This window comes from Ursus americanus, chromosome 36 (assembly GCF_024610735.1).
Source record: "Ursus americanus isolate L20-20 chromosome 36, mUrsAme1.1.p, whole genome shotgun sequence".
Classification (NCBI taxonomy): domain Eukaryota; kingdom Metazoa; phylum Chordata; class Mammalia; order Carnivora; family Ursidae; genus Ursus; species Ursus americanus.
In genome coordinates, this window is record NC_142162.1 from 20,750,061 (window position 1) to 20,766,854 (window position 16,794).

Genomic DNA, 16,794 nt, shown 5'->3' on the forward strand with positions numbered 1-16,794 from the left:
CTTTACCTACTTCACCCACCCCCAAGCCCCTCCCTTTAGGCAACCACCAGTGTGTTCTCTGGGTTCATGATTCCGTTTCTGTTTTTGTTCCTTTGTTTTTTTAGATTTCATGTAGACATGAAATCATATGGTATTTGTCTTTCTCTGCCTGACTTATTTCACTTAGCCTAACGCCCTCTAGGTCCATCCATGTTGTCACAAACGGCAAGATCTCATTCTTTTCTATGGTGATCAGTTCAGTATTTTTAAGGGGTGGCTCGGCTCAGTGTCTCTCCTGGTCAGAGCACCGACCCCTCCTGCTTGGCTGTGTGATGCTTTGTCAGGATGCCAGCTTCAAAAGAGAAAGGTCAGATAAGCCAACCATTTCATTTACCCATGGGCACCCAAAACCTTCTCTGTCGCCTCATCCGCTCTCGAGTGCCTCGCCAGCTTGTCAGCAGCTTTTAGGATTGCTTCTCAGATGATTTTATCCTCTGGGTGTAGAAATAATCACCAAAATTAAAGAAGGAAATCAGTGGCATTTAGCCTCTCTCACACACCAAAGCGACAGTCACAAAGCAGAAGGAACTAGGTCGTAAGGACAGAAAAGAGGCCAATTAAATAGTCTGAAGTCGCAGCACAACCACCATGAGCTGAAAAATAAACACTAGGGGTCAGGGTGCCCTTCCTCTTTTATCTTTTTCTTCTTTTATTAATTAGCATTCAAACTATGCTCATGTTCCCACAAATTAAGTGACTGCCCAAAGGGTGATATTTGAAGGCAACTTGGGAAAGAAATGACACAACCCACTCCTGCTGTAGTTTGAATCGTCACTCCTCGTAACATCATCTATTCTGGGCTTTCTTCCTCACTGAAGATCAGATATTTCTGGGAGAGTTATTGGTACCTTCATTAGGTGAGAAACACTAGGAAAAAGGAATTAGAGGACATATCTGCCTTGTAGTTTTGCTTACAAATAGAGCTACTATGGTGGGCGTATTGTATTCAAAGGTAATGAAGGTCCCAGTAACAGCCTTTGATTTCAATTCTCATTGACTAGCAGCTAAAGAATGCTAGAATTTCTCTCTTCGTCTGTCCTGCATTCTTTCACACTGGGGAAGGAAGCAATTTCTTTGATCTTCACATTCATTTGTCTAATGCCTTTTGAGAATGTCTCCTGTGAATTATACTATCAGGTGTATCCAGCAACACGAGACGACGCTTAGAGTTGGGGGTGAACAGTGAGATGGGGCTGTCCAGGAGCAAACCATGTGGCTAACACAGAGGCTTCATCATATGTCAAAGAAGACGGATGAAGGGATGTGGGGAGCAGATTTTAAATGTCAGGTTGAGGTGTTGGAACTTTATTCTGTCGGTAACACGAAACTACTAGAAATTTTATTACGTGAATAAAATATTGTCATTTATGCAGGAGAACATTGATGACTAGCAGTTATTGGGCACTACGTGCTAGACAACGTTGCTAAGCACTTTACATGCTTATATGTCACTTAGTCCTCACACTGACCCTATAAAGTGGGGAGAACCTTTACTATTCCTGCTTTACGGAAAAGGAAAATGAGATACAGAGAGATTCAATAACCTGCCCACTGTCACACAGCTCGTATGTGGCAGAGCTGGGATTCAAACCCATGCAGTCTGCCTCCGGTGCTCTTCAGAGCAGCGAAGCAATATGGCAGAGTAGCTAAAAGACTCTAATGTGGGCAGAACGGCAGCTAGTCTGTGTGGAGCCCTGTACAAAGTGAGAGAAGATGCCACCTCTGGATGGGCTCAGTACGAGGGCTGGTAAGTGGATGGCACAGTGTCTTTGCAGGAGCTTTAAAAAGTGACCTTTCCTGTGGGCAGACACAACCAACCCCATGCTCCCTCTTTAGCTTGGTTTATGGAGGAAAAAGGCTAGATGCCTCCTAGATGCCTCCTAGATGCCTTCACTTGGTGTCCGCACCAACTTTTGAACATTTTATTTTCAGCTGAATTGCTGAAATATATTAACTTCCATGTCCTAAAACCCTCAGCAAAGTCAGCTCTACGCTACAAAGCCTGCTTCAAGGAGTGTGTGTGTGTGTGTGTGTGTGTGCACGCGCGCACACACAAAGTTAAGAAAGAGGCAAATTTCGACGTTTGGGTTGATGTCAGAACAAGATCAAAGAACAGCCACAAAGTTTTCGAGTTGAGAACCCGAATCCCTGCTGAAATCTTTCAGGAACTCACAAAAAATCTTCTTCGGAAATGAAGGTCATCAAAGGTCATCAGAAATTCTACTGGGGATTCGAACTCATCTTTCTCAGTCACATCACTAATAATTTTAATTGGGAAAAGAGGAGTGAGCCAGAAGACTTCCAAAGAGAGGTAGCACTAGGTCATGCTAGAATTTGCCTGCTAATGCACATGACTTTATTTGGATACATACAGACCACATAAATGCATGTGCTTTTCCCAAAGAACCCAGATTAGCATTGCTTTTCTACCCTTGCCCGATTTTTGCAGGCTTGTTCCTCCTTGTGAGGTCAACCCAGCCTGCCTTTTGTCCCAATATCAGAGAAGATGCATGAAAATCACCAAAGTCCAAAGATCAAGGTTCAAGATCAAGTCAGCCAATGCCTATTGTTTAGTCATTCCCCACTCCCAACCCCTCCACCCCTGCCTCTTGATCAATCATTTACTAAATCCACGGCCCAGTACTTTGGTGCCCAGGTTCTTGGGACCTTCTCCAGTACCTCTGGAACCTCCAGGCAGACCTCCCTGATAGACACAACCCTGCCGGCCTTGATGAGCAGTAGTAAAGACCACCCTGTCCTTTCCTACCTTCCTCGACTTCCACTCATCAGTCAGGTTGGGGAAATCGGAATCTGCTTCCACCTCATAATCTTTGGTTTTGTCTGAATTCTTTACTCTGAGTCCTAGAATCCACTTTCCATCTAAAACTTTCTGCTTTCTTTAAAACCCTAGACGCTGAGCAGAAATAATTACCCAAATCTACCTGAGGTTAGGTCATCAACTGGTTAAAATTTTAAATCACGGTGCGTCCCAAATAATTCATTCCTTAGAATACAGAAGTGCCACATTCCTGAAGTCTCCTGAGAAACCAAAGTTCAAGTTGATTGTCTTAGTGTAGTCCAGACAAGAGAGCCACAATGGTTTAAAATACAAGTTCTTACCCTTGCAAGATCATGAATGGGCTTCTGGAACTAAATAAGCTTTCTGGAAAAGTGCATAATATACAAATGTGTGTGTACGTGTGCCTATATGTACACTGTTCTATGAAGAGGGACCACAGATTTCATCAAAATTTCAAAGGAGTCAGTGAGCCACAAAATATTAAGGTACACTGTCTGGCCCATCAACTATAATCCCCCCCCCCCCCGATAGTCAATGCCCCTGGCTGTATATCTTTACCTGTATAGAAAAGCTAAAATACTTGGCACGTTTATTTTCTTTCTTTTAATTTGTAGTTTGTAATGCTAAAAAATACTTTTCATTCCAAAATACAATACATTCCAAATCCCCACTGTTGATGGCCTTGACACATTTTACCAAATATGATTTCGCAAAGCTCAAAAATTATTTCAATTTTGTAAATGCTTTAAAAGTCTGATATTAATCTACTAGTGAAATTACCATGAGAAAATTACCAAAATTGAGAAAAAAATCTTAATGACCAGGCACTTCTTTAGTCTTTCAGTTTTATATCAGATTATATTAGATTCCATTTGTAAACTGTACAGTGGGACGTCATTATCATACAAGAACAGCAAGACAGGACCATTACCTGCACCTTGCGCTAATCCTGGCTGGTTTTTACACCCTGCGTTTGATATATTTGAATCCAGATCATCAAATGCTATTATGTCACAGGTCTTCCTTAACATGATTTCAGAAAATCCGTCCATTCCTTCAAAAATAATTCATTCTGGTATAGATAACGTCAATATGTTAAGCACACATAGAGGCACTATTTATTCTATTAAATTGGAAAGGTTATTGGTCATACAAACCCAGTCAAATCTCAACTTTATCTGACTTCACCATTCCACGGGGGTTACCTGAATCCCATTCAATCACAACAAATACAAGCTTTCTGACAGCAGAACTATTCCTCAACCGGTACTGCATAATTGAGTCTTTTTCCACCAAGATTGACTGGGGTTAGGGTATTAATTGCCAAATCTTCGGAGAATCAATCTCTCTCTCTCTTTCTCTCCCCTCTTGCGCACTCTCTCTCTTTCTCCTTAACGCCCTCCCTCCCTCCCTCATGATATTTACATAGCTAAACACAAAATGAGAACTCACTGGTCTTGGAAATGGATTGTTTTCCTTGCCAGTTAGCCAATCGTAAGTTGATAAAGTGGGACCAAATTGTTTCAAAATAAAATACATTTTTTGAAAATACAATTCATTTAGTTGTACCATTTAGTGTAAGTAAAAACACTAAACATATTTCCAAAATCTATTGAGAAACTGAACGAGCAGCTCAATCTCATGAGCATGTAGCCAGGGATGAGGTGTATAAATCTGACGGCCAAAGTCACCGACTCTGAATGCCTCTGTGCTAAGAATGTGCTAGGTACTGGAGGGGTGAAGATGAACACTAGTCCCTTCACCTTTAGCTGAATCACAACCCACTCGTATCACACCGGAGAGAAATGAATTAGCAAAGCCACATCTGAAGGTGAGAGACCTCCCGCGGCAGCTGTTACAGATTACGCAATGCACAAAACAACACAAATTTACACTCTTACAGTTCCCTAGGTCAGAAATCCAAAATGTGTCCCACGGGGCTAACAGCTCTCTTCACGGGCTGTGTTCCCTTCTAGATGCTCTAGGGGACAATCCATTTCCTTGCCTTTTCCAGCTTCTGGAGGCCACTGCTGTTCCATGGCTTCTGGCCTTCTCTGTCTCCAAAGTCAGGGATGGTGGTGGGTCGATTTCTTCTCCTGTCTCATCACTCTGATCTCCTGCCCCGCCTATTTCGCTTTTAAAGGTCCTTCGGATTCCTATTGGACCCACCTGGATAATCTCATCTCCTCCCCCTCTTTTAAGGTCAGCTGATTAATAAACTTGACTCTATTTACAACCTTATTAACCTTCACAGCATAAGGTAACACATTCACGGGCTGTGAGGATTAGGATGCAAATACCTCCAGGGGCCATCATTCCGCCTGCTACATCCCCTGAGACTAGCCATGTATTCTAATATTTCTATCTGTTCTTCAAAAGGAGACATATATTTTTTTTTTCGCTTAAACCATACCCGCTAAAAGAACTACATACTTCATTACCTCAGAAGCAATACCACTGTATAAGGTGACCATAATTAATTAATTCTCAACCTGATTTTTTACTTCAGAATATTCTGGAATCAGAAATAGCCTTGGAGAGGCTCTGGGTGGCTCAGTTGGTTGAGCGACCTCCTCTTGATTTCGGCTCAGGTCATGATCTCAGGGTCGTGAGATTGAGTCCCAAGTGGGGCTCTGCCCCAGAAGTGGAGTCCGCTTGGGATTCTCGTTCTCCCTCTCCCTCTGCCCCCCCCCCCCGCTCGCGCACACACACTCTCTGTCTTTCTCTCCCTCTCTAAAGAAAAAAAAAATAGCTTTGAAGGAAGAAGAGAAACTGCCCATTTAGGAACAGAATAAGGTATATTTCATAAAACATAAGGCAGACATGAAGCGCATTTCCAAACGTACGAACCCCAAAAGAACAAGTTAGTTTGTTGTAACCCCCCTATTCTTCTACACAAATCAATTGGTGTTATGAGTACAAAGCGAGTTATTGTTATTTGGGGTTATATCATATAGTTATGATGTATATACATGGCCGGCATGTGCAGAACCAGGCTGCAAGATTATTTAGCACCTACTTTCTTTTAAGTGCATAAGTGACTTCATGGATATCATTTCAGGTAGGGTCACTATTTATAGTTTCTCCTCTAACTGGTTAGAGGTAGTCACTTAAGAAGTACATCTTTGCCAAATAAAGTGTGGTCTATTTCCCACAAAAACTCCTCTCAGAGCAGAGGTTAGACAAGCAGAAGGACTGTTCAGGAAAGACCTATTGAGGGAAAACGCTTTTCCTGTGGACTATCTTCCCATCATATAATAATCACAGAAGTATTGTGTTGGGGAAAAAATTGGCTCCTCAATGTACTAAGATTGCACCTAAGCATGCGGCTAGTCTCTTAAAATTATATATTTGAAGGCAAAAATGTATAACTTTCATTAAACTTTAATACCAATACTCAAACCTTAACCACAACAATTTGTTACGCTAAAAATAAGGAAACCAAAATGCTGAAAGGGGAAAATATAGCCCTGAATCTTTGGCCACACTATCCACCTGCTTCATTTTTATTTCCATTAAAAAGACAGGATTCCGTAATGCTTTATCAATTTCTAAATTTTTCACAAACCTCAAACCATCTCAGTGTTCTACCTTTATTTCTGTGGTGACTACATTTTTTTTTAATTTTTTCTAGTCACTAACTCTAAGAACCACTTTCCAGGTTCATTCACCTCCTAACTACACAGTTAGTATATGATGACTCCCTTCTTAAAACACACACACACACACACACACACACACACACACACACACAAACAGTAACTCCATTTAGGTCTCGCCTTGTAAAAAAAAAAAAGAACACATCACTTGGAATGAACCATTATAAAATAAGGAACCATTATAAAATAAGGAAACAGAGACTCTTCAACATTAAAAATGCTCTGTGATCTGAGTTAGTGCCTGAACTCCTCATGGAGTGTTCTAAGGGGGTGATAACATCAAGGTTCTCTTTTCTTCTTCTTTCCAATAAATAGTTAACTCTCTATAGAGAGCTATGCAGACTTCTATCTATCTCTTTCCAGTATGTAAGGGCTTGAACTTGTACATGTGTGATATTTTCAGCAAAAGTGAAATGTTGATGATTTTATTGGGACCATCAATCCCCAGAAAACTTAGAGAACCACTACCTCACTATAGTCCAGAAGATTCTCCTGTGCATTATGACTCAATAATAGATTCCCAACCCAAAGCCTGATGCCATGGCCTTGTTGATTTTGTCATTCCCACAAATGTATTGGCTTATTGCACTGAGATATTAGCTTAATGATCAGTCCTCCTCAGGGACTTTGAACACACCCGAAGGACGTGAGCTGAGTTAGGAAGTGTTGATTGCTCACTTGTGGCAGAAGCACGTGCAAGGAATGCAAGGGGCCTGGTCATCCAGGTCACAACACAGACGAAAAAATGCCCCTCAAGTAGTTCAAGGAATTCCAAATTCTACTCATTCAGTGTTCATCTTTATGGTAAATAATCCATCATAAGATTGATCCGAATTCATTAGGCAATAACATTTCTTTCTCCACGTTGTCCTCCTACTGTGAAAGTATTATTTGCAATTACGGAGCATAAATTAATAAGTGACTTTACCGGTAGCTAGGATGAACATTTTCTTAGACTAACACACTCCCCAGAATAATTCTCTTTACAGACTGGTGGTGAAGTATTTTCAAAAAAGCTAGCTATGGTTAGGTGAGGATGTGACCCTAGAGCAAGGTGAGGCCAACTGGCTTGCATGAGAACTCATATCAAAAAGTATTTTGATTAAGCTCAGAGAAAGGAAACTCTTTAACGTAAAGGGACACAACTCACCCGAGTTAAAGGTGAACATTATCTTTGGGTCACTTTGCTCAGGAATATACAGGAGAGAATGGCTCTAAGCACAGTAAAATCTCCTTTCCTGACTCAGAGCCCTGCGGCGATGTGGCCGGCAAGAAGAACAGCCAGGGGGTGCTGGGATGGCCACACCAGCCAACTGTGAGCAGATATAGGCCTTGGAAACAAAGTACGATTTCCCCAAATAAATGCTCTGATCCGAATGGGCTCCTAGAAAATATAAAATACAGTTAGATCTTCAATCATTGTTACATTATTCAGCATTTATAGTCAATCTCTACCCTGCCCGCTTCCCCAAGAACTTGATTCTAAATGACAATTTCAGTTTGGATTTTATTATTCCTTCCAGTGGACTTTTACCGGATGGAATTTAAATGATTAAAAGCAAGCAGACCCACAGTCATTAGCCCTCATCCTTCTGGCAGCATTTTGTGCTGTCGGGATGTTTATTTTTCTGAAATCAATAGAATAGACGCATAACATTCTGATTCTCTCTCTGCCTTAAATTAGATACTGATCTTGGAATATGCAGCTATTAGAAAAGTACACACAACTAAACCAAACTGCTCACAAGAAAAGTGATAAAAGAAATTTGTTTTCTTAAAAAAAAAATTGTTTTCTTAGACCTGCTGTTAGTAATTGATAAGAAACAACTTTAACCGTAACTAGGTAGAGGGGAAAAAAGTTGTATTTTAAATGAAGTATACTATGACGTCCAAAATTTACAGAACTTACAATCTTTGATTTAAGGTTTTTCCCAGAAACTTATTTTATCCTGAACATCTGCAATATTAGTTTCTCCTTTCCTTTTGTAAAAATCTACTCATTCTTTATAACCCACAGAGAATTCCTATTCCTTCTTTGCACACACTGACCTAAATATAATTCTTGCCCTTCTCATCAACTCAAAAACAAAAAACAAAAACCTCATGGCAAACCTATTTAATTGCTGCTAAGAGAAGAATATGGAAAAAAAATTAAAACCTAAATCATATCCATAATGAAAAAAAAAGACATTATAAATCTAAAGCAAATTAATAATACCAAAACGTTTGTCCTTTAGAACTGATGCACTTTGTTAAATTGAGAGCATATCAAAATATATGGTATGACCTTAAAGAAAGTAAAATACTCTGATATATGGTGCATACATTTCCAAAACATATTTCTCAAGAGAATTCATGAAAACTGATGTTTAATTTTCCTTACAGTGCATTCTGAACCAAGTTTCTTCATAAAAGGAACAGACCATACTTTCAGAACGAAAAGCAAAACATTTTCTTTGTTTCCATTCTCCTCGAACCACAGAAAATAGAAAGTGTGGACTAATAGTGTCTATTCCCTCTAAAGGAAAAAAAAATGGAAGAAGAATTATGCTTTTGAGCAAGGCAAAAAACCCCAAAACACAAAAATTTCGGAGATTTTTCTGTGACTCAGGCGTTAGTCTTAAAAAGTGGCATTCAAATGAGTTTCCTGGTGACTTTTCTCTTTAAGCCATCCTTAAAACACCAAAGTCCTAGAAATGTAGCTGTGAACAGTGTCCCTACTCCTTTTCAGAGACTTCTGTCAAGAGAGGGGTCAGGAGCTGGATTCCAACCCTGCTCAGTGGTTCCCAAGCCTGATGCAGCTTAGTATCATCAGGGCGAGCTTTTTAGAAATGCAGGTGCCCTGGCACACCCACTAGTGATTCTTATCCGATCTGACCGGTGGAGGCCCAGGAATATGAGTTTGTTCACGCTTCCCAGATGATTCTGTTTTGGTTTGGAAACCATCAACAATGAGAGATAAATGCTATTCCACGTATTGACCAAGTAGCCATGTTCTAGATGGTACTAATGCATTATGTCCACCCTGCAGTCTGATAGTGATCACTTGATAAGGTCCCAATATACACTACCCACTTACATTCATGCCTTTATGAAACTGTCGTGGAAAAAAAAAAAGAGAGATCAGAAGTTTTGTGATATTCTCCAGATTTCAAGATAGTATAAGGGTTCTTAAAAAAAAAGTTTTGAAGCCTTAAATTATCTGACTTTTAGAAGGCTACTCTAGAAAAATGAATAGCATGGATCCGACCTTAGGGACTTCACTCTTCCTCACCAGCCACCTGTCAATCCCTCAGGTCCTCCAAGGTTTTGTTTGGGTCTGGAGCTTAAGCTAAACTTGTGCTGTTGTCTTGTCCAAAGATTATGAGAATAAGTAACATCTTCCATGACGTTACCTAACATTTGGCTTAATGAATTTGAACGTGCCAATCTAAAGTCAAAGCCAAAATTTAAAAGTAAACAATATGCTAGCTAGTTATCCAACTACGTGCAGTATGTCCAAGCTTCCCACTGACATAGTACAAAGATCGCGGCTGGTAGGGAAGGAATCCTGGCTCTCCTGTTCCACATCGTTCACGTCACTCTCAGTAGGTTTCTGAATTTTTAAGCTACGTTTCCCTCATTCTGGTAATAGGAATGATGCTATTAACCTTACAGCGTTATTCTGAAGATTAAAGGGGATAATGTTTGGAAACTGCTGTGTTCATAATAAATGATTATGAAGAGCCAGGCTTTGTTCCTGGAGAGACTTGAGCTTTCATTCCAGGTCACCTCTTGGTCCCCCCTGAAGGGACTCTAAGTCTCAATTTCATCACTTATAAATGGACATGATAGCAGTCCCTGCTCCTTTTAATGACAGCAAAGAACCATGCGTGTAGAGCATTTCCCGTATTCTTCTAGGTTGCTGGCACTTCGTGGGCATTATCAAAGGGCAGCTATTTATTTTTACTTTTTTCCTCAACCTGCCTTCCAAAGACTTAGGGAGAAGTTTGGCCTTGCAGAAATGAAGAGGATCCGATGGGTATCAAGGAGGGCATGTGTTGTGATGAGCACTGGGTGTTATACGCAACTAATGAATCGTTGAACACTACATCAAAAACTAATGATGTAATGTCCACAACAGCCAAACTGCGGAAGGAGCCGAGATGCCCTTCAACACACGAATGGATAAAGAAGATGTGGTCCATATATACGATGGAATATTACCCAGCCATCAGAAATGATGAATACCCAGCATTCGCATCAACATGGATGGAACTGGAGGAGATTATGCTAAGTGAAATAAGTCAAGCAGAGAAAGACAATTATCATATGGTTTCACTTATTTGTGGAACATAAGGAATAGCAGGGAGATCATTAGGAGAAGGAAGGGGAAAATGAAGGGGGGGAGAGCAGAGGGGAAGATGAACCACGAGAGACTATGGACTCCGGGAAACAGAGGGTTTTAGAGGGGAGAGGGGTGCGGGGATGGGCTAGCCCGATGATGGGTATTAAGGAGGGCACGTATTGCATGGAGCACTGGGTGTTACACGCAAACAACGAATCATGGAACACGACATCAAAAACTAATGCTGTACTGTATGGTGACTTGTTAGTCATATCATATCATAATAATAATTTAAAAAAGTAATGATGTACTATATGCTGGCTAACTGAACATAATAATTAAAAAAAAAAAGAAATGAAGAGGATCTCAACTCTCCTTTCACAGATGAGAGCACTGAGGTCAAGGAGGTTAGGTGATTTCCTTCAGGTCATACAGCCGGTTAGTAACAGAGCTGGGTCTCAAAGCCTGAGTCCAGTATTGTCCTTACTTTATGGCAATACTTCTCTTACCTCCCTTGACAGAGGTGAATGCTATTTGTGATGAACCCAAAGCACTGAGAAAGCAACTATTTAATTACCTTCATGGCTAGAGAGTTCAGTCTTAATTGTCAATTAAAATAAAAGCAACCAGATAACTGTTTGTTATAAAATACCACTATCCGGGCGCCTGGGAGACTCAGTCGGTTAAGCGTCCGACTCTTGGTTTCGGCTCAGGTCATGAGATCGAGCCCCCTCACTCACTGCGGAGTCTGCTTCAGATTCTTTCTCCCCCTCCTTCTGCCCCTCCCCACTCGCACTCTCTCTCTTTCTCAAATACATAAATAAAATCTTCAAAAAAAATACCACTATCAAAATGTAATAACATAACCCTACGGACCTTCATTGCTGAGTAAAAGCCAAAGAATGATTAAATCCTGGTTAAGAATCAGAAAGGAGCACTTTTGTATTTTTTTCCTAAATACATAGGACCATAAACTCTCCGAAATGCCCTGCTCATTCTTGGATTATTGGTTGTATGTAAACAGAAAACGAACTCTCCTTGTCTACCGACAACTGGAACACGAGTTCCCAGGAAGCATAGTGAGCTCTCAGGGTGATCGATGACAGATGTACAGTTGGGAGGCACTTGCTATGCTCTGAGCAGAGGAAAGGTCCAAAGAGATATGGGCCAAAAAAAGCTGCACATAAAACTTGAAAAGAGGGCAATGCATCTTCTGAAGTCCCTTTGGACTTTTTCTTTCACTAACAGAGGATTGCAGCCTAAGTGGTTTTTGGCCACAGCAGAAAGCAACAAAAGGCTGCATGGCTGATTTTTCTTAAATGAAAAAAGAGGGGTTTATGGTATTTAAATTGCATGGTCCAGATGGTGTTTTCCATCCTTCATGCTCTTTTGGTTATGGCCATGTCTTGCCTATGGCTTTTGTGGCAGGACACACTCACCAGTCAGCAATTTCACCACTGCTTGGGTCCAAATGAGCTATGGAGAAAGAAATTAGGGTGAGTGGAGAGGCCACAGCTGGGAGACATCAGCCACACTCAACAGGCCTCTCCCACATACATAAACAGAGCAGACAGAGGGAACGAGGGTGGAGAAACAAAATACTGAGGTTTACGGGGCAGTCCTTGGGGCCTGCAAAGGACAGCTCACCACATGACAGGAGCCTACAGGTTCTAACCCAATTGCTGAAAATCCCTGAGTGTCTCTGAAAATCAGGTGGCTATTAAATTTCTCAGCTGAAACATTCAAATGCTTTCTGATGCCACAAAATATTTTTTCGTGCACTTAAACTGTTCCTTAAATACCTCACCGAAAGGAGAGAATCATTTAGTAAGTTTATTCTCATGTAGGGAAGTGTCTCCTTTAATACTGGACTCTGTTAGCTGGGTTTGGAATTCCTGCTGTGGTTTTAAATCTCTCTTTCCACCGCAGTTCCCAGTTGAAAATTTCTGGGATTCAAAATTCACGTGGACCGCTCTCCTACCCTGTTTATTAGAAGAAACATTAAGGAATGTAACATGTTCATAGCATATTGCATTTGCACCTGAACTGTAAAAGGAAACTAATGCCTTTAGCAATGGATTATGGCTTTTTAAGTACCACTTTCCTTGCATAATACTGCAATAAAAAAAGAAAACATCCAAATGAGATATCAGCATTTTTTTTTTCTAGAGAGTGAAGGAAAATTCTTTAACTCCATAGTTGTGGTTTATGTTCGGGCACCTGCTAGTACACTAAGTTGTGTCTTTTTTTTTTTTTTTTTTTTCTTTTGTCGAAAGCAGAGGGTCATGCTTCCATTTCTCTTTGCTTTCCTCCAGGGTCACAGAGAACGAGCGTCACCTCAGCCTCCTCCTAAAATGAACAAAAATGTGTGAATAAGAAGCTCTTCTCTGCAGTTCTACCAGCCCACGATGCTTTTAGGATGTACATCCTAATTGGGTCCTCCCCGGGAAAGAACATTAAATTTAAATTGCGGCTTACATCGACAGCAAAGGCAAAGTAAGCTCTGAGCAGTGTTCCCAGTGACTTTTTTAGAACGTATAGCTCTTGAAAACACGGGGCCCAGCTTCTACAACTCGGCTAATTATGGGGTTCACTTTTTAATCTTTTTCTTCAATGCTATTAAAATTATTTTTTGAAAAAAGAAATCCACTCTCATATGCTCCTAGTTGGAATATGTTGCTTTTCTTGAAGACAAAATGTATTGAGAAACAAAGTCGTTCCTACCCTGGGAACCAGTAATTCTATGTCAAGAAATGTATTCTAAATCAGAGATTCAAACAAAGATTTCTGCAAGGTTTTTAATATAACAGTGACACATAAGAAACCAGGTTAATACCCACACATGGAAAAAGGATCATATCGATTGTGGGGTAGGATGGTTTGAAGAATACTGATTAATACTGGAAAATGCAGTGAGACTATGTTAAGTTTTTCAAATGATATAAGATATTTATAAACTTGGTCCTAATGTTTTAAGTAGATATTGATATATGTGTATGTTTATGTGTATGTGATGATTTATACCTGCATATACAAATAGAATGGAAGAATGGAAAGAAAAACAATTTTTGTTTTCTATTTCAACAGTGCCTGTTATTCCCAAATTTTTTACAATGAACACAGATTGATGTTAAAATTAGAAAAAGATAAATGTAAAAAAGTATATTAAAACTTTCAAAATTGGATATCCTGAAGAATTTTAAAATCATACATCTTGGAACCAAAAGAAATCCCATCTGGCATAGTTTTTTTTATTAAAAACTTAATGCATTTTTTTAGATGAGGCCCAGAGATTTTAACTGACTTATTTAAGGGAATAGTTTAAAGATTCTACCTGTTTTTGAACTGAAAAAAAAAAAAAAAGCGATTTACTTTTCCTAAGAAAGACCGAACATGCTACTTAAACGACCTGTACTCACCCAGGAGGAGCGTGCAGGCTTCTCCTGGTTACCAAGGACAAGTTCTAAGAATTGAGATGAATAATAAAACCCACAGAATGATGGCATTAAAACTGGATGGGCCCCAGGCATCATCCATTCCAGAATTTCCGCCACACGTGTAATGGAACGACTGGCTCAGCGATGGCTTTCACGAGCCTCCTCAGGGGAGCAAGGACACCGGGCGTGCGCAGCTCCTTCCACAAGGGCAATGCCACGTCCAACGGTGTTACGCAGTGGGTGTCAGGTTAGAGCCCTCCAAAAGAAAGCCAGGATGTGGGCGCAGGTATTATTTGGGAGTTGAGCCCAGGAAGTACTGCGAGGGGAAGTGGGGGAGAAAAATGAGGAAGAGGACGAAAACTAATAGAGTTATGTTGTGGGGGGGTTACCACTGCGGAAAAGATGAGGCTCCTTTTGGCCAGGGACCCTCGGAGAGATTGCGGCACGCGCCTTGAAGCTATGTCACCGTAGATGGCAAAGCTGGACTATTTATCCACTAACTCTCGTCCCACACTGATCGCGGGGCCATCCTGGAAGGTTAACTCACCCGCACTTGCTGCCCCACCAAGCTAAGCACTCTTCTGGAGACGGTCCTGGGTTGAGAGATGCAAGTAGCCTTCGAGAGCAGTTAAGAGTTCACTTAAACTCATGACGTCATGGAGAGGACAGAGGCGTAGGGGCAGGTTAGACCTGAGGGGGAATCGTGGCTCTGCCACCTACAAAACTTGGGGAAGGCTATTAAATCTACCGGAGACTCAAGTTTTCCATTGAAGAACTTGTCAATGAACACTTTCATTAGATTTTCATTTCCTTCCAACCGCCTTAGAATATCAAGCAATTTTCTTTTGTGCCAGGTCACTAGGCAGGGCTGCTAAAAGCAGCAGGGTACTGTTTCTACCATTTGAATAGAGCACAGAATGTGAATTTTAAACTATGTTCCATCACCTGCCATTTAAGGTTTTTCAACCCTGAACACTCATTTATCCCTTATGGTAGTTATCCTTTATGCTAATTTGGTGGGCTCCTGTACCATTCAGGAATATTTTAGATCAATAATTTCTGTTAGGGGTGCCTGGGTGGCTCAGCCGGCTAGGCATCTGACTCCTGATCTGGGTTCAGGTCTTGATCTCAGGGTTATGAGTTCAAGCCCCACTTTGAGCTCCGTGCTGGGTGTGGAGCCTACTTACAAAATTATTATTATTATTATTATTATTATTAATTATTATTATTATTTCTGTGTTGTAATAAAGCCATGAATGAGTTTTATAACTTTGAAATTTCATAATAACAATTAACACCACACTACTTAGTGCTTAATATATACTAAGCAATTTTTACAGTGGACTTCACATGGGTTCTCTCAATAAAGCTCAATAATCATACTTGTGAGGTGCTATTAACAAGTTTATTTTACTGATGAGAAAAGTTTAAACTGAAAGGTCAGTAACTTTCCCATGATTGTGTAATTAAAATGCAACATAACCAGAGCCCCAACCTAGATCTGAATATATCCAGAAATAGTGCAACAACTACACTCAATTCCCTTCTGCCTTCCTGGCACTTGGACAGACTGCATGCCTACAAGTGAACACAATCTGTCAACCCCCTAATCGTCAATAGGCTAAGGCAGTGCTCTCATAATCACTAGTGGTCTAGTAGAAATAATCAACATGCTACCTTAACAGAGCACTACTCTATGCCAGACAAGTTTGTCATTCCCAGTCTCTTTAGTTTGCTTCTTTGGAGCCAGACAGATCTGGGTTCAAATTCTAGTCCAGCCTTTCATAACTGTGTAAGGTTGGACAAATGACTTTGCTTCCACATGGCTTAGTTCCCAATAATGCTCAATTTGTGTAGCTGGCAGAATACAAAAATTAACAAATATGCATTTCAAGTGTCTCAGAAATAGCACAGGCTCACAAATCATAGCTAGAAATTACTACTTCCCAAATGTCAGCAAAGCAATCACTCCATGTCCGTTGACCGATTAGAATGTTCTGGAGTCCAAGAGTAGTATCATAGATGTCTTGCTGCTCAAAGTACATGAAAATACACTGACTGTATTAATTAGTCTTCTCTGTGATTATGAGGAGTTGTCATGGCTAGAATGTTGTGCTAGACTTCTCACACTAAGTAAAACTGCTCCAACATCTTTGAATAAGCATCAATTTATGGACTTATGTAGAACATCTATTTATCTATAGATAGAAAACCAGTAGTTGTACATATATACACAACATATATACGTTTATGTATTTATATGTATAAATAAAATCATTAATTTACTCCTGCTTTACATAGGCTGTTAAAGGAAACATGCGATTTTCTACTCTCACAATAAAATGAATTTATTAACTTATCTTGGTGAATGGATAATGTGATAGTAGCAAAGAGTTAAGAGTCAAGAAAGAGGGGAGGAAATAAAATTAAGAAATGAAAATCTATTCTGAAAATCCTATGATTGCCCATCAGTGAAGTCATTTTGGAAAAATAGCCTGTGGGTAAAATTGTAAACACCATATGTTTTTGAAT

The 16,794-nt window shown here is 40.3% G+C and overlaps 1 long non-coding RNA gene across 4 annotated transcripts in view; it reads right to left on the reverse strand.

Moving 5' to 3' along the window:
• Nucleotides 1-16,794, reverse strand: part of LOC123804054 (uncharacterized) — an 86,981-nt gene that overhangs the window by 24,551 nt on the left and 45,636 nt on the right. For all 4 annotated transcript variants that reach the window (XR_015723204.1, XR_015723201.1, XR_015723202.1 and 1 more), the window contains exon 3: nucleotides 7,649-13,174. This is a non-coding gene — a long non-coding RNA (uncharacterized LOC123804054). The remainder of the gene's footprint in view (nucleotides 1-7,648; nucleotides 13,175-16,794) is intronic.